Source organism: Schistocerca cancellata, chromosome 3, assembly GCF_023864275.1.
Source record: "Schistocerca cancellata isolate TAMUIC-IGC-003103 chromosome 3, iqSchCanc2.1, whole genome shotgun sequence".
NCBI classification, from domain to species: domain Eukaryota; kingdom Metazoa; phylum Arthropoda; class Insecta; order Orthoptera; family Acrididae; genus Schistocerca; species Schistocerca cancellata.
Window position 1 is genome coordinate 752,692,717 of NC_064628.1, and position 26,967 is coordinate 752,719,683.

Below are 26,967 nucleotides of genomic sequence, written 5' to 3' on the forward strand. Positions count from 1 at the left end.
AAAGTGGTGGTTCTGGGTGGAGACAAACTAAAATGTAACCCAGAAACAACAAAATCAAATAAATAGTTACATATACAAAACGCAAAAAGGGACGGTCACGGGAAAATCCGGAAAATGAACACAGAAATCCTAAAAGAAGTCGTACTAAACATGTAAGGAAAATTTACGAAAAATAACGAAACATGGAAAGAAAAGGTACAATTCAACTACTCAGGATGTTCGGAAATTTCCATTACAGAATTCTACGATTTATAGAGAGGAGTTAGTACACAATATTTTGGATTGAAACCCAGGTTGGGAAATGTCGTGCATCCATTACTTTGAGGTAAGGGCCCCTGATTCGGAAAGGAATGAGTCAAAAGTTAGAAGCGAAAGTAGTTCTAATATGTCTGACAGTGGAATGCATGTATCGCCACTGTTGTTGCTAAGAATGTACTGTATGCAACTTTCAGAGGAAATAGTATGGAAAAAATGTCCAGTAAACATGGGATCGAAAACGCATACGTTATGAGGACATGTGTTTCAGAGTAGTGAGGATGAACAAGTTCTCATTGCTGGATGGACAAGTTCTCATGGGTCCTCAGGTATGAATTTTAGACCCCATATCTACTGGACATTTTTTCCTTGTTTTGGTCCATACTACCACCTCTGAAAATTGCCTACCCTACAGTCTTAGCAACAACAGTGGCGGTATGTGTATTCCACTGTCAGAGTTGTCAGAACGATTCTCGCTTTTTACTTTCGACTTGCTCATTTCCGGTACAGGGACCCTTAGCTCAAATTGGCACATTTATCCATCTCCATCATCCTAGAAAGATTGTAACATCGTCACGGAATAACTCTGCATATACTGTACATACATTTGCAGGCGTTGGCGCCTATGACTTCGACGCTCTGTTGCACCGATGGATGATGCTTCCGGACACGTGTCATTGTTTACAATATTACGTACTCACTCCATTCCACAAGTCCTAGTAGTTTGTAACTGGGATTTCCGAAGACCCTATAGGTCAATACCAGGCGCCGATAGCAGGGTTTGTTATTTTTTGCGTTTTTGCGGTAGCTGTGTGCTGTGCTTTCTTTTATGATTTTCATTTTTGGTATCACTGTAATTGTGAATTCCACGACGCGTTAATGTGTTACGGATTTAACCTTTACGTAACGCTTTAGACACTATTGCCAAAACAAAATAAAGTAACCTTGGTATCGATAGCTAGAATTCACCTGTCTAGCTCGATTTTAGTTGTCGATTTCAAGGTTAGCTATTTTCCACGTTTCTGCAGTAGGTGTGTAGTGTGTTTTCTTTCGGGATTTTCATTTTTGGCATTCCTCTACGTCCTCTTAGGTTTCTTCCCAGCCTCACCCTCGGAAATCGGGCCACTTTCGGTAAAAAACAGCGAAATATTTGTGAGAACCAAATTTCACAGGCAACAATTTAAGCTGTGCGCTTATGTTCCTGTCTAACCAAACCCACAGAAATCGCGATATGTTCGAAATAAAGAATATACACTATTGGCCATTAAAATTGCTACACCACGAAGATGGCGAGCTACAGACGCCACATTTAACCGATAGGAAGAAGATGCTGTGATATGCAAATGATTAGCTTTTCAGAGCATTCACACAAGGCTGGCGCCGGTGGCGACACCTACAACGTGCTGACGTGAGGAAAGTTTCCAACCGATTTCTCATACACAAACAGCAGTTGACCGGCGTTGCGCGACCGCTACGGTCGCAGGTTCGAATCCTGCCTCTGGCAAGTTTGTTAGGTTTAAGTAGTTCTAAGTTCTAGGGGAATGATGACCTCAGATGTTAGGTTACATAGTGCTCAGAGCCATTAAAACCATTTGAACCGGCGTTGCCTGGTGAAACATTGTTGTGATGCCTCGTGTAAGAAGGAGAAATGCTTAGCATCACGTTTCCGACTTTGATAAAGGTCGGATTGTAGCCTATCGCGATTGCGGTTTATCGTATCGCGACATTGCTGCTCGCGTTGGTCGAGATCCAATGACTGTTAGCAGAATTTTGGAATCGGTGGGTTCAGGAGGGTAATAGGGAACTCCGTGCTGGATCCCAACAACCTCGTATCACTAGCAGTCGAGATGACAGGCATCTTATCCGCTTGGCTGTAACGGATCGTACAGCCACGTCTCGATCCATGATTCAACAGATAGGGACGTTTGAAAGACAACAACCATCTGCACGAACAGATCGACGACGTTTGCATCAGCATGGACTATCAGCTCGGAGACCATGGCTGCGGTTACCCTTGACGCTGTATCACAGACAGGAGCGCCTGCAATGGTGTATTCAACGACGAACCTGGTTGCACGAATGGCAAAACGTCATTTTTTCGGATGAATCCAGGTTCTGTTTACAGCATCACGATGGTCGCATCTGTGTTTGGAGACATCGCGGTGAACGCACATTGGAAGCGTGAATTCGTCATCGCCATACTGGCGTATCACCCGGCGTGATCGTATGGGGTGCAATTGGTTACACGTCTCGGTCACCTCTTGTTCGCATTGACGGCACTTTGAACAGTGGATGTTACATTTCATATGTGTTACGACCCGTGGCTCTATCCTTCATTCGATCCCTGCGAAACCCTACATTTCAGCAGGATAATGCACGACCGCATGTTGCAGGTCCTGTACGGGCCTTTCTGGATACAGAAAATGTTAGACTGCTGACCTGGCCAGCACATTCTCCAGATCTCTCACCAATTGAAAACGTCTGGTCAATTGTGGCCGAGCAACTGGTTCGTCACAATACGCCAGTCACTACTCTTGATGATCTGTGGTGTCGTGTTGAAGCTGCATGGGCAGCTGTATCTGTACACGCAATCCAAGCTCTGTTTGACTCAATGCCCAGGCGTATCAAGGCCGTTATTACGGCCAGAGGTGGTTGTTCAGGGTACTGAATTCTCAGGATCTATGCACCCAATTTGCGTGAAAATGTAATCACACGTCAGTTCTAGTATAATATATTTGTCCAATGAATACCCGTTTATCATCTGCGTATCTTCTTTTTGTAGGAATTTTAATGGCCAGTAGTGTAGTTTCATCGTAAACTGGTGACCTCGTCGCTCAGAGTCGAGAACTGGAACCGCACATTAGAATTGTCTCTACTAGTGGGATTCGAACCCTGACAGAGACATGGTGAGGGGGGGGGGGGCTAGAGGGGGCGCGGCGGGCGCCCCGCTAATCAGATTTGCCGGCCGTGTCGGGCGCCCGCGACCCCCTCGGAGCGTCCGGCCGCTCGGCGCCGCCTAACTAATGGAGGCTCTGCGCGGTCTTTTGTCTTCCCGATAACTGGCGAGCGCCGGGCGCCGATAGCGCGCTCTGGCCGCCCGCCGCGGAACCCGCGACAGTGACGGATCGGCGCCCGGCCCGGCCACGCCAGCCTCAATTACGACGGCGGCCGTCCGCTCGTGCTGATTGCGCTGCCGACAGAGGATACGGCGGCGCCGCGTATGGGTCCTGTTCGCTAACGTCCACTCCCATAACTCGGAACAGCATACCGCTGCTAATACGCTATCCGGTATGTAGAGGTGGAACTCGACTAAACTCAGATTACCGAAAATTCGTAGGGAGTCATCTAAATTCGCACTAAAATGTTGACGAGGTTTCGAACTGACGTTTGCTTTCTCCAATTTTAATTGCTGGCTCTTACTTACCTCCGTGTCTCTTATGTTTTCCTCATGCGCTGCATAGGTTGATTCAGCCTCCCCTACCTGTGGGTTTTGTGCAACCCGCAACGCCTTTAAAATGACATGCGAGATCTTCATATTCTCTCGCTCGCTATGCACAAACCTTTAGTGCCACAGAAAAAATCAACAAGACTTTTTTGTATGGAATTTGAGGGACTTAAATTTTGTATTGGAATAGATTTTCACTGGAGCCCAGTTTTCGAGTTATTCAAGAAAAACGACCTTGAATGTCACTTTGCACGTTTTTGTTGATAATTCGGAAACTATGGCCTCTAGAAAGAACGTGTCCCCATAGAAAAATGAATCACATTAAATTTCCTACAAAATTGTCCTTTTCATTTTTTTTCTATAGGACTAATAATTTGCGCTTACTGAGCAAGAGAACAAGAGAATCTTGCATATGCTGTTTGAAGGCGTTGCGAGTTGCACAAAACCCACAGGTAGGGGAAGCTGAACAGCCTATGTACGACAAAAATGAGAAAACACCACGAGAAAGTCATGCTTGAACACGAATGCAGATACTCGCCAAGTCTGCTGGTGGCGCTGTTGTATTTGGCCATAAATCACACCTGTGCGATGTCCTCAACACGTTTCAAATGTCAGTCGTAGTTGGAACAGTGTTCTGTCTAGCTATGATGGCATTAAGTCAGAATTCATTCAATTCGAACGCAGGCAGATTATTGGTGCTTGTATGGCGGATGTTCCATAACCTGGGGCCTCCCACTTTCAACGCAGGGTCACCCTTGTTACTATGGATTTGGAAATGTTAGTGTCAAAGGGTGGCTGGATGCCCTTCCTGTCGCCAACCTGTACCCCCGGGGATGGAATTAGTGCATCACAGCTGTCTACGTCTAGTGTAATCCATGAAATAGTGCAAACATGTTGCAGATGTCTGAGAGTCATGTAACTGAGGCGGGAAATGGGGACCAGCCCAGCATTCACTTAGAGGAATGTGGAAAACCGCCTAAAAACCCCATCCAGACTGGGCGGACCTCGTCGTTAATCCGCCAGGAGGATTCGATCTGGGGCCGGCGCGCCTACCCGAGTCCAGGAAGCAGTGCATTAGCGCTCTCGACTAACCTGGCGGGTGTTCCAAGAGGTAAGTATCGAAGGGTTATACTGCGTACAGGGACAATGTAAAAATATTATCCGCTAAGTCACACTCGGAGTCTTCAACATGCGTTTGCAATGGCCTGATTAGCTAATTTCAATGCTAATTGACCCATGAACGGTGCAATGTATGAAATTATTTTTCTTAACGATTATTTCTCAGCACAGCCTACCGTGCAATATCCTTACAACCTTTTTTGACTCGTTGTGACCATCATGCATATGAATCTGTGTTCCACCAATATCTCTGTAACTTTTTAAAATAAGTTTTGTACATTCTCTCTTATTGTAATACACATGTTCCAGCCACATAAATGTAACCACCGCCTATATACGACGTCAACATGCAGTGATCACTCACAGACAGCAAGTGGCAACACTAGCAGAGTGGGGGGGGGGGGGGGGCGGAAAACGGAGCAGTCGTTGCCGTAATACGTAAACGGTGCGATTTATCCGACGTCCAAAAGGACGTCATTGGCTTTCGGGCCAAGGGTGGAAGCACGGATATTGATGTAAACTGTTCTCATGCCGCCATGATTAAATATACCGTGCATGACAAAACTGGCACTGTGGCAACTCTGCTGTACCATGGACTAAGGATCACAGGAATGAATGTCGACTGCGGAGATGTGCATTTTTCAAATATCTATAATTTCGCCAAAAAATTTCTTTTTTTTTCGCTAGTCCCTACGATGAACTAAAATTACATCTCTAAGGATCAGGATATATATGTTAATTTCGTGTTTTTAATGGCCACAACCGAAGTCACAGCTACAACCGTCGATCTACCTTCTTTCAGAACCGCCTCGGTTAAATTTCAATTACAGAGTGAAAATATTAATATTTGTCAATTACAAAAAATACCAATAAAATATTCAGTGTATGATTTATTCCGCAGCTCATAATCTAGTGATGCCGGCATGGTAGCTCAGCGTGTTCGGTCAGAGGGTTTAGCTGCCCTCTGTTATAAAAAATTCAGTGAACGGATCAACGAAGAACCTGAACGGGTGTCATCGGACGTCCGCCACGAACAAATTCAACGAACAATATAGAACAAAATGACATAAAAAAGTGGCTAGCGTTGCTACGAGGTGCATTCAAGTTCTAAGACCTCCGATTTTTTTTCTAATTAACTACTCACCCGAAATCGATGAAACTGGCGTTACTTCTCGACGTAATCGCCCTGCAGACGTACACATTTTTTTCAACGCTGACGCCATGATTCCATGGCAGCGGCGAAGGCTTCCTTAAGAGTCTGTTTTGACCACTGGAAAATCGCTGAGGCAATAGCAGCACGGCTGGTGAATGTGCGGCCACGGAGAGTGTCTTTCATTGTTGGATAAAGCCAAAAGTCACTAGGAGCCAGGTCAGGTGAGTAGGGAGCATGAGGAATCACTTCAAAGTTGTTATCACGAAGAAACTGTTGCGTAACGTTAGCTCGATGTGCGGGTGCGTTGTCTTGGTGAAACAGCACACGCGCAGCCCTTCCCGGACGTTTTTGTTGCAGTGCAGGAAGGAATTTGTTCTTAAAAACATTTTCGTAGGATGCACCTGTTACCGTAGTGCCCTTTGGAACGCAATGGGTAAAGATTACGCCCTCGCTGTCTCAGAACATGGACACCATCATTTTTTCACACTGGCGGTTAACCGAAATTTTTTTGGTGGCGGTGAATCTGTGTGCTTCCATTGAGCTGACTGGCGCTTTGTTTCTGGATTGAAAAATGGCATCCACGTCTCATCCATTGTCACAACTGACGAAAAGGATGTCCCATTCATGCTGTCGTTGCGCGTCAACATTGCTCGGCAACATGCCACACGGGCAGCCATGTGGTCGTCCGTCAGCATTCGTGGCACCCACCTGGATGACATTTTTCGTATTTTCAGGTCGTCATGCAGGATTGTGTGAACAAAACCCACAGAAATGCCAACTCTGGAGGCGATCTGTTCAACAGTCATTCGGCGATCCCCCAAAACAATTCTCTGCACTTTCTCGATCATGTCGTCAGATCGGCTTGTGCGAGCCCGAGGTTGTTTCGGTTTGTTGTCACACGATGTTCTGCCTTCATTAAACTGTCGCACTCACAAACGCACTTTCGACACATCCATAACTCCATCACCACATGTCTCCTTCAACTGTCGATGAATTTCAATTGGTTTCACACCACGCAAATTCAGAAAACGAATGATTGCACGCTGTTCAAGTAAGCAAAACGTCGCCATTTTAAGTATTTAAAACAGTTCTCATTCTCGCCGCTGGCGGTAAAATTCTATGTGCCGTACAGTTCTGCTATCTCTGGGACGTATTGACAATGAACGCGGCCTCATTTTAAAACAATGCGCATGTTTCTATCTCTTTCCAGTCCGGAGAAAAAAAATCGGAGGCCTTAGAACTTCAATGCACCTCGTACTTCTGGATCACGGGGCCCCAAGTTCTATTGCGGCCGGGTTTTGGATTTTCTCTGCCCGGGCACCGAGTGTTTTTGTTGTCCTCATCATTTCATCATCATCATAATCATTATCATTCCTGGCAGTGGCTAAAAATTGGATTGTGTAAATAGGGACTTTTAACGGGCTTTGATGACCACCCAGTTGAGCTCCTCACAAACCAAACATCTTCATCAATGTATGTTTTATTCATTGCAGCAAACCCATTTATCTACTACATTCCAGTGCGGAGAAAAAAATCCTGAATTTGATCAACATTATTGGTTAAAAACAGTCTTGGTTGCAATTTTAGTTTTTTATTTTTCAACGACGCGTTTCGCCTTATTTAGGCATCTTCAGGTTGTCTTTTCTAGATGGACAGGAGAGACACCAAGATCTGCATAACGCGGTCCCGTTCACAGGAGCGAGTAACAGAATAAAATGGGGGCTCAGGTAATAAGCAGAATGCACCACAGCGTGTGCATTATGCGTATTGCCTGAGCCCCCATCTTACTCTGTTACTCGCTCCTGTGAACGGGAACGGATTATGCTGATTTTGGTGCCTCTCGTCTCCATCTAGAAAAGATGTTTGTAGATAGAGGACATGAAACGTCAACTGTAGTGGGACGCGAAATTGAAGCGTCACCCATTCACCAGTGTCAGCCCAGTTTGCAGGTGAATATAAGTTTAATTTACTGTTTTGTTTATGTATTTGTGTAATATTTGTAATAGCTGTGAATTATCTAAAATTTTGTATTTATTTTTTATGTTTCATGTACGGAGAGGGCGGCGCAATGAACGGAGACAGCATCTTCGCTGCCGGGACCAGAGAGAAAATTCTGGCCACTATACGTCTCGGGTCGACAGCCAAAGAGCAACAGAAGATCCTGAAACCGAGTTGTTGCGTCGTGCTTCTAAAAATTAAAAAATTGAGAATTTGTAAATTTTGTACAACAATGATGTCATAGAAAGTTTAATCATGTTATAAATGTTCAGTTCTGTCTTGTCAAGGCTCAGGTTCACGTCTATAGGTAGGAAGATAATAAACTAGTGGATGCTACAAAAGCTTAAATACGTGTTCCGAGAATTTATTTATGAAGAATTATGTGAATGAATTAATAATATATTTCACAAGATTATTAATTTTTGACAACGTTCATCGCGAGTTTTAATCTCGAAAGTTTATTCAGTGTGGTTCTAATATTTATTAAATCAGGTAACGTGCATTAATATAATTTCTGAGGAGAAAAAAACGACATCTAAATTGAAAAAAGTTTGCGCAAACCAATTGGACAGAGTGACGTAATTCTGCGCATACGACTCAAATGATGATGTTTTACAATTTCGTTCAAGAACCATTCAGAGACAATTTAAAAAGAATTTAAATAATTTTGAAGTGTGTTGTAACTGACGTAGGTGACGAAGTCTGCACATGGTCATATGTGAAAAGAAAATCATTCATACAAAACTTGCGTCGTTACACTACACAACTCCCGCCTCTCCTTCACTTTCATGTCACAAATATAGCTGGACACGTTGCCGTGCAGACTTGCTAATATGTCGGCTCGAATGGTGGGCTTAACGCCTGCCTGGCGGCGACCAACACTGTTAAATGAAGCCCAGCGCCGAACGCTAAGGGATGCAGACATCGGTTGCTATGTGAAAGTTGCTTGTTATGTCCCCCCTCTACAAGCCCTCTAATTTTTTTACGTTTATTTTAGGAACAGTTTGTATTAACGTAACTTCCTGGCAGAGTAAAACTGTGTGCCCGACCGAGATTCGAACTCGGGACCTTTGCCTTTCGCCGGCAAATGATCTTCCATCTGAGCTACCCAAGCACGACTCACGACCCGCCCCCATAGCTTCAATTCTGCCAGTACCTCGTCTCCTACCTTCCAAACTTCTCAGAAGCTCTTCTGGAAGGTAGGAGACGAGATACTGGCAGAATTGAAGCTGTGGGGACGGGTCGTGAGTCGTGCTTGGGCAGCTCAGATGGTAGAGAACTTTCCCGCGAAAGGCAAAGGTCTCTAGTTCGAGTCTCAGTCCGGCACACAGTTTCAATATGCTAGGAAGTTTCATATCAGCGCACCCCGCTGCAGAGTGAAAATCTCATTCTGGACTCTGTCTTAACAATTGAAACAATAACGAAGTGAGATATACTGAATAATAACTCAATTGATCTTCACACTACCACCGATTTATGATGTGATTCTCAGTCTGAAGATTGGTTTCATGCATATGTCCACACACGTCTACGCTCTGAAAGCCTCTTCATCTCTGAGATACTGCAATATACCTCCGTTTGAACTTTATTGTTTTATTCATATATTTGTCTCCTCCTTTGTTCAAATGGTTCAAATGGCTCTGAGCACTATGGGACTTAACTTCTGAGGTCACCAGTCGCTTAGAACTACTTAAACCTAACTAACCTAAGGACATCACACACAGCCATGCCCGAGGCAGGATTAGAACCTGCGACCGTAGCGGTCGCGCGGTTCCACACTGTAGCGCCTAAAACCGCTCGGCCACCCCCTCCTTCGTACCTCTTCCGTCCATTACCAAATTGACGACTCGTTTGTGCCTCAGCATAACTCCGAGCAACTCTTTTCGTCAATATTGGTTAAAATCAGCCTTGGTTGCAATTTTAGTTTTTTATTTTTCAACGACGCGTTTCGCCTTATTTAGCCATCTTCAGGCTATCTTTTCTAGATGGACGCCAGAAAAGATAACCTGAAGATGCCTAAATAAGGCGAAACGCGTCGTTGAAAAATTAAAAACTAAAATTGCAACCAAGACTGTTTTTAACCAATATGTTAAGCACTGGTTTGCTGTATGCCACATATGGATTAGAAGAATTTCTTTGATCAATATTTTCGCCCGTCACCGTGTCTACCCTCGTTAAGTCGAAGCCTTCCACCGCTGCTACCAAGACTGGGAACAGCGATTCTGCCGGTGTGTAGCTGCCGAAGGTGACTACTGTAAGGGGGAAAAATGTAGTTGTTCGAAAAAAGAAAGTATTGCGGTGGATAAAAAATCGGGCTCATTACTTTTGTCACACACTTTCGGAACACAGAACAGGGCTTTACACACTCAGGACTGAAAGGGCAGCTCCACTGGCAACGTGATGAGCTGTATGAGAGAGCAGTCAGCCCTCTGCGGCCGCGCACGACCAGTTTGTTGAGGGGCGGCACCCCCCGCTACCCCCCCGCAGAACTGCCCGCAGGGTTCGCTCGTCAGCGCTAACCCGGCCGCCATTAGCGCGAGCGTCGCGCCGCGCCACGTCCAGTAATTGCCGGTACTGGCCGCCGGGGCGCCACTCCGCCTGCGAAACGTAATCCGCTGATCTGTGATCCGCCGGCCCGGAATGAAACCATTACCCGCGGGCGGGCTCGCAATTAGACACGCGCCCAGTCGGGCGGCAGGCGCGAGGCGGCAAATTGCGCTCATTGTCTGCTCTGCTCTGCTCTGTACGGCGCCCGCCAGCCTGCCTGCAGTCATCACACTTGCTCTCGCCTCGGGCTGCGCAGCGCCGCGCCAGGCCGCAATTAACGCAGAGCGGCGGCGCGCGCGCGGCACGTTCCGTCTGGTGCAGGGGGCGGGGGTGGAAGGCTGCTCTGCCCTGTCTGAGCTTCCGGACTCGCCCGAAACTGACACACTACCGGTTCTGCGTAATTACGTCGCTAACTCTCACGTTGGTCTTCACAGGCTTCCACCCGGGAAGTGTGGCCCGTGTTGAACTCTTCTGTGGATAATCGGGGCTGATATATATATATATATATATATATATATATAAGCACTCCCTCTCCAACCGCCGTGTCATCCTCGGTGGAGGATGCAGATAGGAGGGGCGTGGGGTCAGCATACCGTTCTCCCGGTCGTAAGATGGTATTCTTGACCAAAGCCGCTACTATTCGGTCGAGTAGCTCCTCAATTGGCATCACGAGGCTGACAGCACCCCGAAAAATGGCAACAGCGCATGGCGGCCTGGATGGTCACCCATCCAAATGCCGGCCACGCCCGACACTGTTTACTATACGACACAAGACAACACTGTTCCAACAACAAATTACGACTATTTCAGAGTTGCGTGTCTCTATCTGCAAAAAAACAGAATCCTCGTTTTCCGTCTGTCGGTCCGACTGTTACGAACCCTTTTTTCTCAGTAATAGGTACACGTATCTAGTTCAGATTTACGCCACATATTAAGGTCTATGATCGCTTGGCTCTGTAAAAATTTTGAACTTCTAAGAACAGTTTGGATTCCGTAGAAATGTTGGAACACGTGAGGCAATACTGACCTTACGACTTATCTCAGAAGAAAGATTAAGGAAAGGCAAACCTACATTTCTAGCATTTGTAGACTTAGAGAAAGATTTTGACAATGTTGACTGGAATACTCTCTTTCAAATATTAAAGGTGGCAGGGGTAAAATACAGGAAGCGAAAGGCTATTAACAATTTGTACAGAAACCAGATGGCAGTTATAAGAGTCGAGGGGCATGAAAGAGAAGCAGTGGTTGGGAAGGGAGTGAGACAGGGTTCTAGCCTCTCCCTGATGTTATTCAATCTGTATATTGAGCAAGCAGTAAACGAAACAAAAGAAAAATTTGGAGTAGGCATTAAAATCCATGGAGAAGAAATAAAAACTTTAAGGTTCGCCGATGACATTGTAATTCTGTCGAGACAGCAAAGGACTTGGAAGAGCAGTTGAACGGAATGGACAGTGTCTTGGAAGGAGGATATAAGATGAACATCAACAAAAGCAAAACGAGGGTAATGAAATGTAGTCGAATTAACTCAAGTGATGTTGAGGGAATTAAATTGGGAAATGAGACACTTAAAGTAGTAAAGGAGTTTTGCTATTTGGGGAGCCAGATAACTGATGATGGTCGACGCAGAGAGGATATAAAATGTCGACTGGCAATGGCAAGGAAAGCGTTTCTGAAGAAGAGGAATTTGTTAACGTCGAGTATAGATTTGTCAGGAAGCCGTTTCTGAAAGTATTTGTATTGGGTGTAGCCATGTATGGGAGTGAAACATGTAACATAAATAGTTTGGAAAAGAAGAGAATAGAAGCTTTTGAAATGTGGTGCTACAGAAGAATGCTGAAGATTAGATGGGTATATCACATAACTAATGAGGAGGTACTGAATAGAATTGGGGAGAAGAGGAGTTTGTGGCACAACTTGACTAGAAGAAGGGATCGGTTGGTAGTACATGTTCTGAGGCATCAAGGGATCACCAATTTAGTATTGGAGGGCAGCGTGGAGGGTAAAAATCGTAGAGAGAGAGACCAAGAGATGAATACACTAAGCAGGTTCATAAGGATGTAGGCTGCAGTACGTACTGGGAGATGAAGCAGCTTGCACAGGATAGAGTAGCATGGAGAGCTGCATCAAACCAGTCTCAGGGTTGAAGACCACAACAACAACAACAAAATCCAGTTCAAATTTACGCCATATGTTAAGGTCTATGATCGCTTGGCGCTGTATAAATTTTGAACTTCTAAGTCAATTCAATCAAAAGATACGGCTGTTTATGTCACATATTTTGATACTCGAGAACACTCTCATCAAAAGTAGCAACTAAGACTGTTGACCTAAGATCATGACATTTGTCATGAACCAACATTTCACAGTAAACGTAAAGAAAAATACCAGACGATTGTTAATTTGTAATTATATAACACTGTACTCTCCCCTCGTTCCTAATTCCATCTATTGTCCACATTAGTCGTTTATGAAGATTGGAGACGACGAAATATTACAATAAACTTTCCAGTTTACTTAGCTTTTCGTGTAGAGATGGCTCTAATTCTTCTTGTCGAAGCGTCTGATTCTTGAAGCTGAAAATGTCGTATTTTGGGTTCTCACGGTTGGACTGATCTAAATAAATTTGAAGATTATAGTTGCAGAATTTTTGTTTTTACGTTGATATATTTTCTCACATTTTACTTCATCATACTGTCTTTTGATTTTTCACATTAAAAAAGCCGAAATTATATTGTTCGCACAAAATACAAAAATTAGTCGATGGCATCAGAGGCATGCTTACGACTCCCACACTCTGCGTAAATAACCATATTTCAAAGGATGTACAATTTTTCTTAACCAATGAATTTCTATTAGTTTCTGTTACATTATTACATTCGATTGCTATTTCATAAACGAATCCAGAAATAAACATAGTAACCAGTACAGTATTGCGTAATTAATAACAGAAATTTTCAGTGTGCCAGTAGTTCGTAATTTCAAATGTATCTAAGAAAATAATTTTAACTGTACATACATTATAACATTAGACTAAATCATTTTGTAAAGTAATTCTTTTTCATAAATTTTAGCTTTAAATATAATATACTTTGAATAAAATTATATGAACGTATTCAGAAAACTGAGATAATATTGACCTGCCCAAATTCGAAAAATAATACTGGTGTCGACAACTACAGTTGAGGCAAAGTAACACTAGAGAAGGATACCCCTTCCAATACGAAAAAAAAAATTTGTCGCATTTTATACTTCTGTATGTCTGTTGAGACCCCATTTTCTCTGGAACCAGTCGTGTATCAAGCTCAAATTGATGCCACGTAGTAAAGTCTTTAGTACATTGGTGGTGTAAAAAATTTAAGCTCTTAAGTTAATGTGATGAAAAGATTCTTCCATTTACGTCAAATATTTTGAAACTTTCACACTCACTCATCTAAACCTATAGTGCACTTCTCGGTGACCTGGAATCATCAAATTTGCCAGGAAGCAAAGTTTCAGCGTACAAATAAAGAAAAAAATATGAAACCTGTAAAACTGTGATTATGTCACATAGAAAATGTCTTTTTGCTACTAGAAGATACACTGCGTTCATCACACATCAAAACTGTGGTAGGATTACTGCATGCAACCCTAAAATTTTGAGTAAGGAAATAAAGTATTTTTTATTAAATCTTCTTTCTCTACATAACATATGAACTGAAGTCCCTTGCTCGCTTCTTTTTGTATATCCGGGCTAGTCTGAAGAACTACTGTACAGATTCCGATACGGTCTTGAAATTCCCGGGCCAATATTTTGCCAGTATTCAGGCGATAGCAGGAAAAAGTCCTCCTTGATATTCACATATTGATCGTGACCTGGCCAAATATCTCACGAAATAAGCGTCAAACTAAAAAACGACAAAGAACGAAACTCGTCTAGCTTGAAGGGAGAAAACAGATGGCGCTATGGTTGGCCCGTTAGATGGCGCTGCCATAGGTCAAACGGATATCAACTGTGTTTTTTTTTTAAAAGGAACCCCCATTTTTTAATTACGTATTCGTGTTGTACGTAAAGAAATATGAATGTTTTAGTTGGACCACTTTTTTCGCTTTGTGATAGATGGCGCTATAATAGTCACAAACATATGGCTCACAATTTTAGACGAACAGTTGGTAACAGTTGGGTTTCCTAAATTAAAATACAGAACGTAGGTACGTTTGAACATTTTATTTCGGTTGTTCCAATGTGATACTTGTACCTTTGTGAGCTTATCATTTCTGAGAAAGCATGCTGTTACAGCGTGATTAACTGTAAATACCACATTAATGCAATAAATGCTCAAAATTATGTCCGTCAACCTCAATGCATTTGGCAATTAGTGTAACAACATTCCTCGCAATTGCGAGTAGTTCGTCTTCCGTAATGTTCGCACATGCATTGACAATGCGCTGACGCATGTTGTTAGGCGTTGTCGGTGGATCACGATAGCAAATATCCTTCAACTTTCCCCACAGAAAGAAATCCGGGGACGTGCGGGCCATGGTATGGCGCTTCGATGACCTTTCATGAAATACGCTATTCAATACCGCTTCAACCGTACGCGAGCTATGTGCCGGACATCCATAATGTTGGAAGTACATCGCCATTCTGTCATGCAGTGAAAGGTCTTGTAGTAACATCGGTAGAACATTACGTAGGAAATCAGCATACATTGCACCATTTAGATTGCCATCGATAAAATGGGGGCCAATTTCCCTTCCTCCCATAATGCCGCACCATTCATTAACCCGCCAAGGTCGCTGAAGTTCCACTTGTCGCAGCCATCGTGGATTTTCTGTTGCCCAGTAGTGCATATTATGCCGGTTTACGTTACCGCTGTTGGTGAATGACGCTTCGTCGCTAAATAGAACGCGTGCAAAAAATCTGTCATCGTCCCGTAATTTCTCTTGTGCCCAGTGGCAGAACTGTACACGACGTTCAAAGTCGTCGCCATGCAATTCTTGGTGCATAGAAATATGGTACGGGTGCAGTCGATGTTGATGTAGCATTCTCAACACCACCGTTTTTGAGATTCCCGATTCTAGCGCAATTTGTGAGATAGTGATAGGCGGATTAGGCACGACAGCAGCTAAAACACCTACTTCGGCATCATCATTTGTTCCAGTTCGTGGTTGACGTTTCACATGTGGCTGAACACTTCCTGTTTACTTAAATAACGTAACCATCCGGCGAACGGTCCGGACACTTGGATGATGTCATCCAGAATACCGAGCAGCATACATAGCACACGCCCGTTGGGCATTATGATCACAATAGCCATACATCAACACGATATCGACCTTTTCCGCAATTGGTAAACAGTCCATTTTAACACGGGTAGTGTATCATGAAGCAAATACCGTCCGAACTGGCGGAATGTTACGTGATACCACGTACTTATACGTTTGTGACTCTTACAGCGCCATCTATCACAAAGCGAAAATAGTGCTCCAACTAAAACATTCATATTTCTTTACGCACTACACGAATATTTAATAAAAATGGGGATTCCTATTTTAAAAAACCAACCATAGAGCCATCTGGTTTCCCCCCTCAAGCTAGACGAGTTTCGTTCTTTGTAGTTTTTTTGTTTGATGCTTATTTCATGAGATATTTGGCCCGGTCACTATCAATGGACCATCCTGTATATATGATGTTTCAAAGTTACACTGCAAAACTTTAAGGAGATGTAGAGGGTGTCTTGATGTGCCAAATTGGTATAGGAACCCGTGTTCGGAAATGCCATCCAACTACGCTGCAGTGAAATACATGCACCGGTACTGTTGTTGCTAAGACTGTAGTATAAGTAATTTCCAGAGTTTGAAGTACGGACCAGAACAAGAAAAAAATATGCAGTAAACGTCGGCTCTAAAATGCGTACCTTAAAAGCTGTGAATACTTGTTAAATAGAGGATATGTGTTTCACAGTAGCGCTCATAGCTTCTGAGGTACCCATTTTATGGCTTGTGTTTACTGTGTATTTTTTTCTTGTTTTGCTCCTCCTCAAAGTTTATAATATCGTCACAGGAATCACCCTATATATGAGCCTACAATTTGACGCTCTCTAGCGTTTTTGGCGACTTTTCCGCATACGGGGCCGGCCGCTGTGGCGGAGCGATTCTATTCACTTCAGTCCGGTACCGCACTGCTGCTACGGTCGCAGGTTCTAATCCTCCCTCGGGCATGGATGTGTGTGATGTCCTTACGGTTAGTTAGGTTTGAGTGGTTCTAAGACTGATGACCTCAGATGTAAACGTCCATAGTGCTTAGAGCCATTTGAACCATTTGAACCGGACACGGGTTCCTGTCCTCGTTTTGTTCTTCAAGTCACCCTCTACGCCCTCTCGAAGTTTGTTGGTGTAACCTTTGAAACTTCCTGTATATGACATTTGTTCCACATACATATTATGCTTCATGGCTGGAACCTCCTCAGTAATGGTTCAAATGGCTCTGAGCACTATGGGACATAACTTCTGAGGTCATCAGTCCCCTAGAACGTAGAACCACTTAAATCCAACCAACATAAGGGCATCACACACATCCATGACCGAGGCAAGATTCGAACCTGCGACCGTGGGAGCAGTGCGGTTACGGTCTGAAGCGCCTAGAAACTCTCGACCACAACGGCCGGCGAACACGAACAGATACTTGCTGTTCTTAAGGGGAACGCTGCCAGAGTTATTGGAACATGTCGCACTTAACGTCTTGCAGTGCATGTGACAATGACATGATGGTGCATCTTCGCACTTCGTTCATTTGGTGTGAGATTCTTTGGGTGAAATCTTTGGTAAGAACTGTGTAGGACGTGATGGGCTGGTGTTATAGCCTGGACTTGGCGCTTCTTGATTTTTTCGTATGGGGTCATCTGTTGTTTACGAAACACCTATCGAGACGGACGAAGAGCTGATAGAGCGAGTTATGGCAGCCTCTGATGCAATTAGCACTTTGACAGGGGTGTTTGAAAGCGTGCGACAATCATTCAGTCGTCGTTGTAGGGCGTGCATTCGAGCAGCATCGCGTAATTTCGAGGAGTTTTTGTAGCTGTTCGTAGATAGAGAACATGAAACGTCAACACCCGCCTCTCCTTCACTTTCATGTCACAAATATAACTGGACTCATTGTCATGGAGACTTGCTACCATGCCTGCCTTCCTGGCGGCGACCAACGCCGTTAAATGATGCCCAGTGCCGAACGCTAAGGGATACAGACATCGGTTGCTATGTGAAAGTTGCTTGTTGTGACCCCTCTACCAGCCCTCTGATTTTTTACATTCATTTTGGAAACACTCTGTATTAACAATTGAGACAATAACGAAGTGGGATATACTGAAGAATAACTCAATTGATCTTCACACTACCACCAAATTATGATGTGATTCTCAGTCTGAAGATTGGTTTATTACATATGTCCATACTAGTCTACGCTCTGAAAGTCTCTTCATCTCTGAGATACTGCAATATACCTCCGTTTGAACTTTATTATTTGTTCATATCTTTGTCTTCAACTACAATTTGTACCTGTTCCTCCAGTACCAAACCTACGACTCATTTATGCCTCAGAATGTTTGAGCAACTCTTTTAGTCAAGGTGAACCACAAATTTATTTCTCCATTTAGATTCTGTACCTCCTCCTTAGTTATTCGATCTACCAACCTAAATTTCAACATTCTTCTCAGCATTACATTTCAGTAGTTGTCTTGTGACAGCCAGAGCGAGAGCACCAGCAGCAGCGAATACTGTTTGTATAAAGCGTTTATTTTGCATTTTGTTTACGACCTTCCACTAAGGAAGGGATTCTATTTGTGTTTATCTGCTCTGCATAGTAACTAACAGTTCTTGATAAAACTTTACGTAGTTTTCGTGTTAGATTTCTTAGTGTTTTCTTGATCGTTTAGAACAGAAAGCGCCCTAAAACCGTCTTTTGTTTGTTTCGCGGCCGTTAGCCACTAGTCACTTGAATCAGCAGTTGTCTTGTGACAGCCAGAGCGAGAGCACCAGCAGCAGCGAGTACTGTTTGTATAAAGCGTTTTTGTACTTATTTGCTGCGCTTAGCTTTTAAATAGTTTTTCTGGGGAAACCTAGCGTAGTTTTCGCGTCTCGTATTTCAGTGAGTGTTTCTTGATTATCAGAGTAGCTCATCAGAAGATTATCTTGGGAATTTGTCACCGTATAGGGTAGGGTAAACATAGTCATGTGTAGGGACTGTGGTTGTTGTGAGCGGACGCAAGGAGAATTGGCCACTCTTCGGGGGCAGGTGGAGGCTTTGTCTGTTAGGCTCATCGAGCTCGAGGCGCAGGCGTCGGCTCGTAGTGGCGTTGGGGCAACTGTGGTGAGACCTATGCCTACTTCGGTGGCCTTGGAATCACATGGAACCCCTGATGTCGCTGCGTCTTCCGGCAGTGAGCATCTTACCGGTCAGCCATCACTCCAGGGTGAATGGCGGTCAGTGGTGGGCTCGCGCGTGCCTGGCCGAAAGGCGAAGGTGGGATCTGGCCGCGTGGCAGCTGCCTTACCCCTTTCCAACAGGTACGGGGTGCTTCCTAGTGGTGATGACATCGTTTCCGAGCCACCACAGGATGCCTCGCCTGTTGGGCCAGTGGCCGATTCTCCGGCAAGGTCCCGACAATCACAGAGGGCGGGCCTATTAGTTATAGGGAGCTCCAACGTTAGGCGGGTTATGGAGCCCCTCAGGAAAATAGCGGGTAGGTCGGGGAAGAATGCCAGTGTGCACTCGGTGTGCTTGCCGGGGGGTCTCGTCCGTAATGTGGAGGAGGCCCTTCCGGCAGCTATTGAACGCACTGGGTGTGACCGGCTGCAGATAGTAGCACATGTCGGAACGAATGACGCCTGCCGCTTGGGTTCTGAGGCCATCCTTGGTTCCTTCCGGCGGCTGGCTGATTTGGTGAAGACAACCAGCATCGCACGCGGAGTGCAAGCTGAGCTTAATATCTGCAGCATAGTGCCCAGAGTCGATCGCGGTCCTCTGGTTTGGAGCCGTGTGGGGGGTCTAAACCAGAGGCTCAGACGACTCTGCGACTATAATGGTTGCAAATTCATCGACCTCCATTATTGGGTGGAGAACTGTAGAGCCCCCCTAGACAGGTCAGGCGTGCACTACACACCGGAAGCAGCTACTAGGGTAGCTGAGTACGTGTGGCGTGCACACGGGGGTTTTTTAGGTTAGAGGGACCCCCCCCTTGGGCGAAACGATAAAATACCTGACGGCTTACCAGAGAGGACATTATCATCGTTGATAAAGAACGTCCGTCCTCAGAGACCAAAAACAGGAAAAGTTAACGTAATATTGGTAAACTGCAGGAGTATCCAGGGCAAGGTTCCTGAATTAGTATCTCTTATTGAAGGAAATAGTGCGCATATAGTATTAGGAACGGAAAGTTGGTTAAAACCGGAAGTGAACAGTAACGAAATCCTAGACACAGAATGGAATATATACCGCAAGGATAGGATAAACGCCAATGGTGGAGGAGTATTTATAGCAGTAAAGAATTCAATAATATCCAGTGAAGTTATTAGCGAATGCGAATGTGAAATAATCTGGGTTAAGCTAAGTATCAAAGGTGGGTCAGATATGATAGTCGGATGCTTCTATAGACCACCTGCATCAGCAACCGTAGTAGTTGAGCGCCTCAGAGAGAACCTGCAGAACGTCGTGAAGAAGTTTCGTGATCATACTATTGTAATAGGGGGAGACTTCAATCTACCAGGTATAGAATGGGATAGTCACACAATCAGAACTGGAGCCAGGGACAGAGACTCTTGTGACATTATCCTGACTGCCTTGTCCGAGAATTACTTCGAGCAGATAGTTAGAGAACCAACTCGTGAAGCTAACGTTTTAGACCTCATAGCAACAAATAGACCGGAACTTTTCGACTCCGTGAATGTAGAAGAGGGTATCAGTGATCATAAGTCAGTGGTTGCATCAATGACTACAAGTGAAATAAGAAATGCCAAGAAAGGAAGGAAAATATATTTGCTTAACAAGAGTGATAGGGCACAAATCGCAGAATATCTGAGTGACCACCATCAAACGTTCATTTCTGAGGAAGAGGATGTGGAACAAAAATCGAAAAAATTCAGAAACATCGTCCAGTACGCCTTAGATAAGTTCGTACCGACTAAGGTCCAAAGCGAGGGGAAAGATCCACCGTGGTATAACAATCATGTACGAAAGGTACTACGGAAACAAAGAAAGCTTCATCATAGGTTTAAGAGTAGTCGAATCATAGCTGATAAGGAAAAGCTGAACGAAGCGAAAAAGAGCGTAAAGAGAGCAATGAGAGAAGCATTCAACGAATTCGAACATAAAACATTGGCAAACAATCTAAACAAGAACCCTAAAAAGTTTTGGTCATATGTAAAATCGGTAAGCGGATCTAAATCCCCTATTCAGTCACTCGTTGACCACGATGGCACCGAAACAGAGGACGACCGAAGAAAGGCAGAAATACTGAATTCAGTGTTCCGAAACTGTTTCACTGCGGAAAATCGTAACACGGTCCCTGACTTCAGTCGTCGCACGGACACCAAAATGGAAAATATTGAAATAAACGATATCGGAATTGAAAAACAACTGCTATCACTTAGTAGCGAAAAAGCATCCGGACCAGACGAGATACCCTTAAGATTCTACAGTGATTATGCTAAAGAACTTGCCCCCTTTCTATCAGCAATTTATCGTAGATCGCTGGAAGAACGTAAAGTACCTAGCGACTGGAAGAAAGCGCAGGTCGTTCCCATTTTCAAGAAGGGTCATAAATCAGATGCGAATAATTATAGGCCTATTTCGCTTACGTCAATCTGTTGTAGAATAATGGAACATGTTTTGTGTTCTCGTATTATGACGTTCTTAGATAATACAAATCTCCTTCATCATAACCAACATGGATTCCGCAAACAGAGATCATGTGAAACTCAGCTCGCCCTATTTGCCCAAGAAATTCACAGTGCCGTAGACACTGGCGAGCAGATTGATGCCGTATTCCTGGACTTCAGGAAGGCATTTGATACGGTTCCGCACTTACGTTTAGTGAAAAAAAATACGAGCTTACGGAATATCGGACCAGGTTTGTGATTGGATTCAGGATTTCCTAGAAGAAAGAACACAACATGTCATTCTTAACGGTTCAAAATCTGCAGATGTAGAGGTAATTTCGGGAGTACCGCAAGGAAACGTGATAGGACCTTTATTGTTTACAATATACATAAATGACTTAGTTGACAACATCGGTAGCTCCGTGAGGCAATTTGCAGATGACACGGTTGTCTACAAGAAAGTAGCAACATCAGAAGACTCGTACGTACTCCAGGAAGACCTGCAGAGGATTAATGCATGGTGCGACAGCTGGCAGCTTTCCCTAAACGTAGATAAATGTAATATAATGCGCATACATAGGGGCAGAAATCCATTCCAGTACGATTATGCCATAGGTGGTAAATCATTGGAAGCGGTAACGACCGTAAAATACTTAGGAGTTACTATCCGGAGCGATCTGAAGTGGAATGATCACATAAAACAAATAGTGGGAAAAGCAGGCGCCAGGTTGAGATTCATAGGAAGAATTCTAAGAAAATGTGACTCATCGACGAAAGAAGTAGCTTACAAAACGCTTGTTCGTCCGATTCTTGAGTATTGCTCATCAGTATGGGACCCTTACCAGGTTGGATTAATAGAAGAGATAGACATGATCCAGCGAAAAGCAGCGCGATTCGTCATGGGGACATTTAGTCAGCGCGAGAGCGTTACGGAGATGCTGAACAAGCTCCAGTGGCGGACACTTCAAGAAAGGCGTTACGCAATACGGAGAGGTTTATTATCGAAATTACGAGAGAGCACATTCCGGGAAGAGATGGGCAACATATTACTACCGCCCACATATATCTCGCGTAATGATCACAACGAAAAGATCCGAGAAATTAGAGCAAATACGGAGACTTACAAGCAGTCGTTCTTCCCACGCACAATTCGTGAATGGAACAGGGAAGGGGGGATCAGATAGTGGTACAATAAGTACCCTCCGCCACACACCGTAAGGTGGCTCGCGGAGTATAGATGTAGATGTAGATGTAGATGTAGTTTCCATTCTCCTCCTCGGAATTGCTTATTGTCCACGTTCATATCAGCAGACGGTTACACTCCACATAAATAACTTCAGGAAACGATTCGAAACATTTAAATTAATATTTATGTTAGTGTTACTTAACAAAGGTCTCTTTTTCAGAAATTGTTTACTATCTGTAGGTATCCAGCATTTTATATTATCTCTACTTCGGCCATAACTAGTTATTTTGCTGCCAAATCGCAAAATTCGCCTACTACTTTAGTGTATTATGAGAAAAACCAATATTAGGGATTACATCTCTGTCCCCCCGCCCTCTCCCATATTTTCTATAACCTTTGAGTGCTTCCTGTTGAAACGCACACACAGTCTCTTTCTCTCTCTTTGTCTTCTGCACCCACGCGCGCCCGCTCTCTCTCTCTCTCTCTCTCTCTCTCACACACACACACACACAAACGTACACGTCTACTAAACAGAACTGTCTACATCCATCGCAGTACATGCGAAAGATGATACAATAACTCACCAAGGTAGATGGAAACGCGATACGCAGCAGGCATACATTGAAACATACATTACATGAAGTGTAAAGCGTCAAATGTGTACGTTTACCGCTATAGGAGGATGTATTTGACTGTGTTTAATAACAAAATATAGTTTCACTACATCACAGATTCCGAAAAATGGACCATAGAAAATAGCGGATGGAAGCAATAAATGTGAAAATCTTATGTGATATTTTATCCAAATTAGATTTCATCTGACGATATGAGGATAGAGACAAAACATGAACCGTAGAAACATGTTTAAAATTATGTTATGGGTAATCAAATAAATCTATGAGAAACAACATTTGTATTACAGGGCACTGAAGACGCTTCAAAAATAAAACACGTAAGGCAGATAAGCGAAGTGATTTCTCTTCAGTCTCCTAATACAAAGGGTATAAGAAAACGACATGCAAAACTTCGTGAGGTAGTAGAGGGTGTCTTGAGAAGCAAATTGAGGGTAATAAATCACGTCAGCTGTTACTCGCTTTTCCATTGATTGATAGGTTTGTTGGATATCCTCCTGAGGGATACCGCCCCAAATTCTGTTCAACTAGCCGCGTTAGAGCATCAAAATCCCGAGATAGTTGGTGGGCCCTGCCCATGATGCTCCCAAACGTTCTTAGTTGGGGAAAGATCCGAAGACAATCATTAGTAAGTCTTGCCGTGAGCGGGCGACCATTACCTTTCTTAAACGTATGCCCATGATAACTTGACATGAAAGGCAACAAAACGGGGTCCGAGGTGGTCCTGCTACGAAAAGAAATGGCACTCCACACGATCACTCCTGGCTATCGGGCCGGAGGGTGGTCTGCATTTAGGTCGGCATCCCACTGCTGTCCGGGGCGTTTCCAGACACATCTTCTGCCTGGAATCTTACTTAGTCGAGTAGAATTATCTTCAGTGATGAGTCGTACTTCGGACTGAGCTCCGATTACCAGTTAAGGTGTGTCTAGAGACGACCTGAACAGTGGGCTCTACGTGCAGATAGCTTGAATAAAACGTCTTTAGATCATTTGCATACCCTAATACTTACAAATTTCGTTTGACGAAGCTGCGAACGAACTAACAAGGGATCTGACTTCAGTAGGATTCAACATAAATGAAAGGGCCTTATTCAGAATTTTATGAATGGACGAGAAAAAGTCTGTACGAAGGTTGCAGTCTGTCTAGAGCACTACAAACATTTTGAGAGGTAGGTATCACACCATTGTCGTTTAAAACATTCCAAGGTAACACTGGTTCCATAAATGCACACTAAGAAGATGTTTCATCACAATGATCATCCATCTGGTGTTAACACATTTCTTTCTAAACCTCTCATCTCAACTGCACAAGATTAAAACACACCAGAATTCTAGCAACTTACATTTTTTTGGGATACTGATAATTTGTTGTCAGGTTGCGCAAAACAAGGATATTTTCCCAATAAACATTGTGATTTATCTGGGCGTTGGATCTTATCCCTTTCGTAGTTAAAAAGGGTTTTACATATGACTCAGGATTATAGATCAAATACCTATTTTCTTATGATCAATAATACTCTTTCACTACTAAGCCAGCTCTAATGTAGTATCGTAAATATCTGTCTGTCATTGTTCCCTTTGTTTCAAAATAATAACTAACACCAAGGAAAGCTACTCTGGGGTAATTATTAATACAGTCGGCTACAGCTGGTCACTGCTGTAAGGGGCGTTTGAAAAGTCCGTGCAAAGTCCGAGATATGACACCACCGGCGCGTATCGAGGTCATGTTTAATTAGTAGCATCTTTGGAAAGAACGCACACCAAGTTTCAGCCATATTGGTCTATTTTTTTGTGTTTGGCATTCGTGTGAATCAAGGAAGCAGAGTGATTGTCAAAAAACGGACGAAAAAGAATTTCGTGTGGTGTTTAAACATTACTTTACAAGAGAGAAAACGCCTCAGGAGACTAAAGAGAAGCTTGATAAACATTACGGTGACTCTGCACCTTCGATTACGTTTGTAAGTGGTTTCAAAATTTTCGGAGTGGTTGGACGTTCTGGACGCCTTGTTGAGGTTACGACTCCAGAAATCATTGATAAAATCCATGATATGGTAATGGATGACAGAAGAGTTAAGGTGCGTGAGATTGCTAGTGCTGTGGGCATCTCGAATGAAGGGGTACATAACATTTTGCATAAACATTTGGACATGAGAAAGCTATCTGCAAGATGGGGTCCGCGATTGCTCACGGTTGACCAAAAACGGAATCGTGTGAAGTGTTGCAAGGATTGTTTGCAGCTGTTCAGGAAGAATGCTCAGGACTTTAAGCGTCGTTTTGTGACTATGGATGAAACATGCATACATTACTATACTTCTGAGACCAAACAACAATCTAAACAATGGGTTACCAAGGGAGAATCTACACCAAAGAAGGCGAAGACCATTCCTTCCACCGGAAAGGTTATGGCGACTGTCTTTGGCGACTGTCTTTTGGGATTCGCAAGGGATAATCCTCATCGACTATCTGGAAAAGGGTAAAACTATTACAGGTGCATATTATTCAACATTATTGAACCGTTTGAAAACCGAGCTGCTAGAATAACGCCGGCAATTGGACCGTAAAAAAGTCCTTTTCCACCACGACGATTCATCAGCACACACAGCAGTTGTGGTCGCAAAATTAATGGAAATAGGATTTCAACTCGTTTCACATCCCCTCTATTCTCCAGACTTGGCTCCCTCGAACTACTTTTTGTTCCCCAATTTGAAGAAATGACGGCGGGATAAAAAAAGATTTTATTCAAATGAGGAGGTGACTGCAGGAACGAATAGCTATTTTGCAGACTTGGACAATTCCTATTTTTCGGAAGCGATCAACAAATTAGAACAGCGTTGGACGAAGTGTGTAAGTCTAAAAGGAGACTATGTCGAAAAATAAAAAAGGTTTCCCCAAATACGTAAGTAGTTTTTATTTTTGCCCGGACTTTTCAAACGCCCCTCGTAGTTGACCGATGAGAAAGTCGTAGTTTCTGAGTGGTGTGCTCCCTCTTGTCGTCTCAGGTTCTTCCAGAGTAAGCGACGAACAAGTCAGAATACAGTTGGAGGAAACTGAGGAGGTGGTGACTTGATCGAGCAGAGATAGCTAGCGGAAATGGGGTTGTGCACTCTGAGGGTTGTTTCCGATTATGCGAGGGGCTTTCAGTAAGTAATGCAACACTTTTTTCTGAAAACAGATTGGTTTTATTCAAGATTCCCGTACACCATATTATTCACCATTCTTTTGGGTAACAAAACCGAATTTTTAACATACTCTCCGATTAGACGGCCTTATGCCAACTTGCCGCAAAGGTCTATATGCCAACTTGGTACTACTCTACTAGCCGACGCCGGAGCCGCTAGCTTACTGCGTCAATAATCTACCCATCATCCACGTACTGGTTCCCACGGCGTCCATCCTTCATTGGGCCAAGACGATGCATGTCAGAAGGTGCGAGATCCCGGCTGTTGGGTGGATTAGGAACAGTCCAGTGAAATTTTGTGAGCTCCTCTCGAGTGCACAGATTTGTTTGAGGCCTTGCGTTGCCGTGGGAAAGGAGAAGTTAGCTTCTATTTTAGTGTATACGAAAACGCTGAAGTTGTTCCTTCAATTTCCTGAGGATAGCACAGCTGTATGCGGCTGGCCTGCACACCTGAAACGTGTCAAATTGGGGCGTCCTTGCTGCTGTGATGACAGAAGCCTCGCCCAACGATTCGCCGTGCTTTTGTTCCCTGCCACAGTGATTCTGCAAGCGTCTATGAATATGCCATACTCCATGTTTCAGCCAAAAAAACTCTGTGGCAGC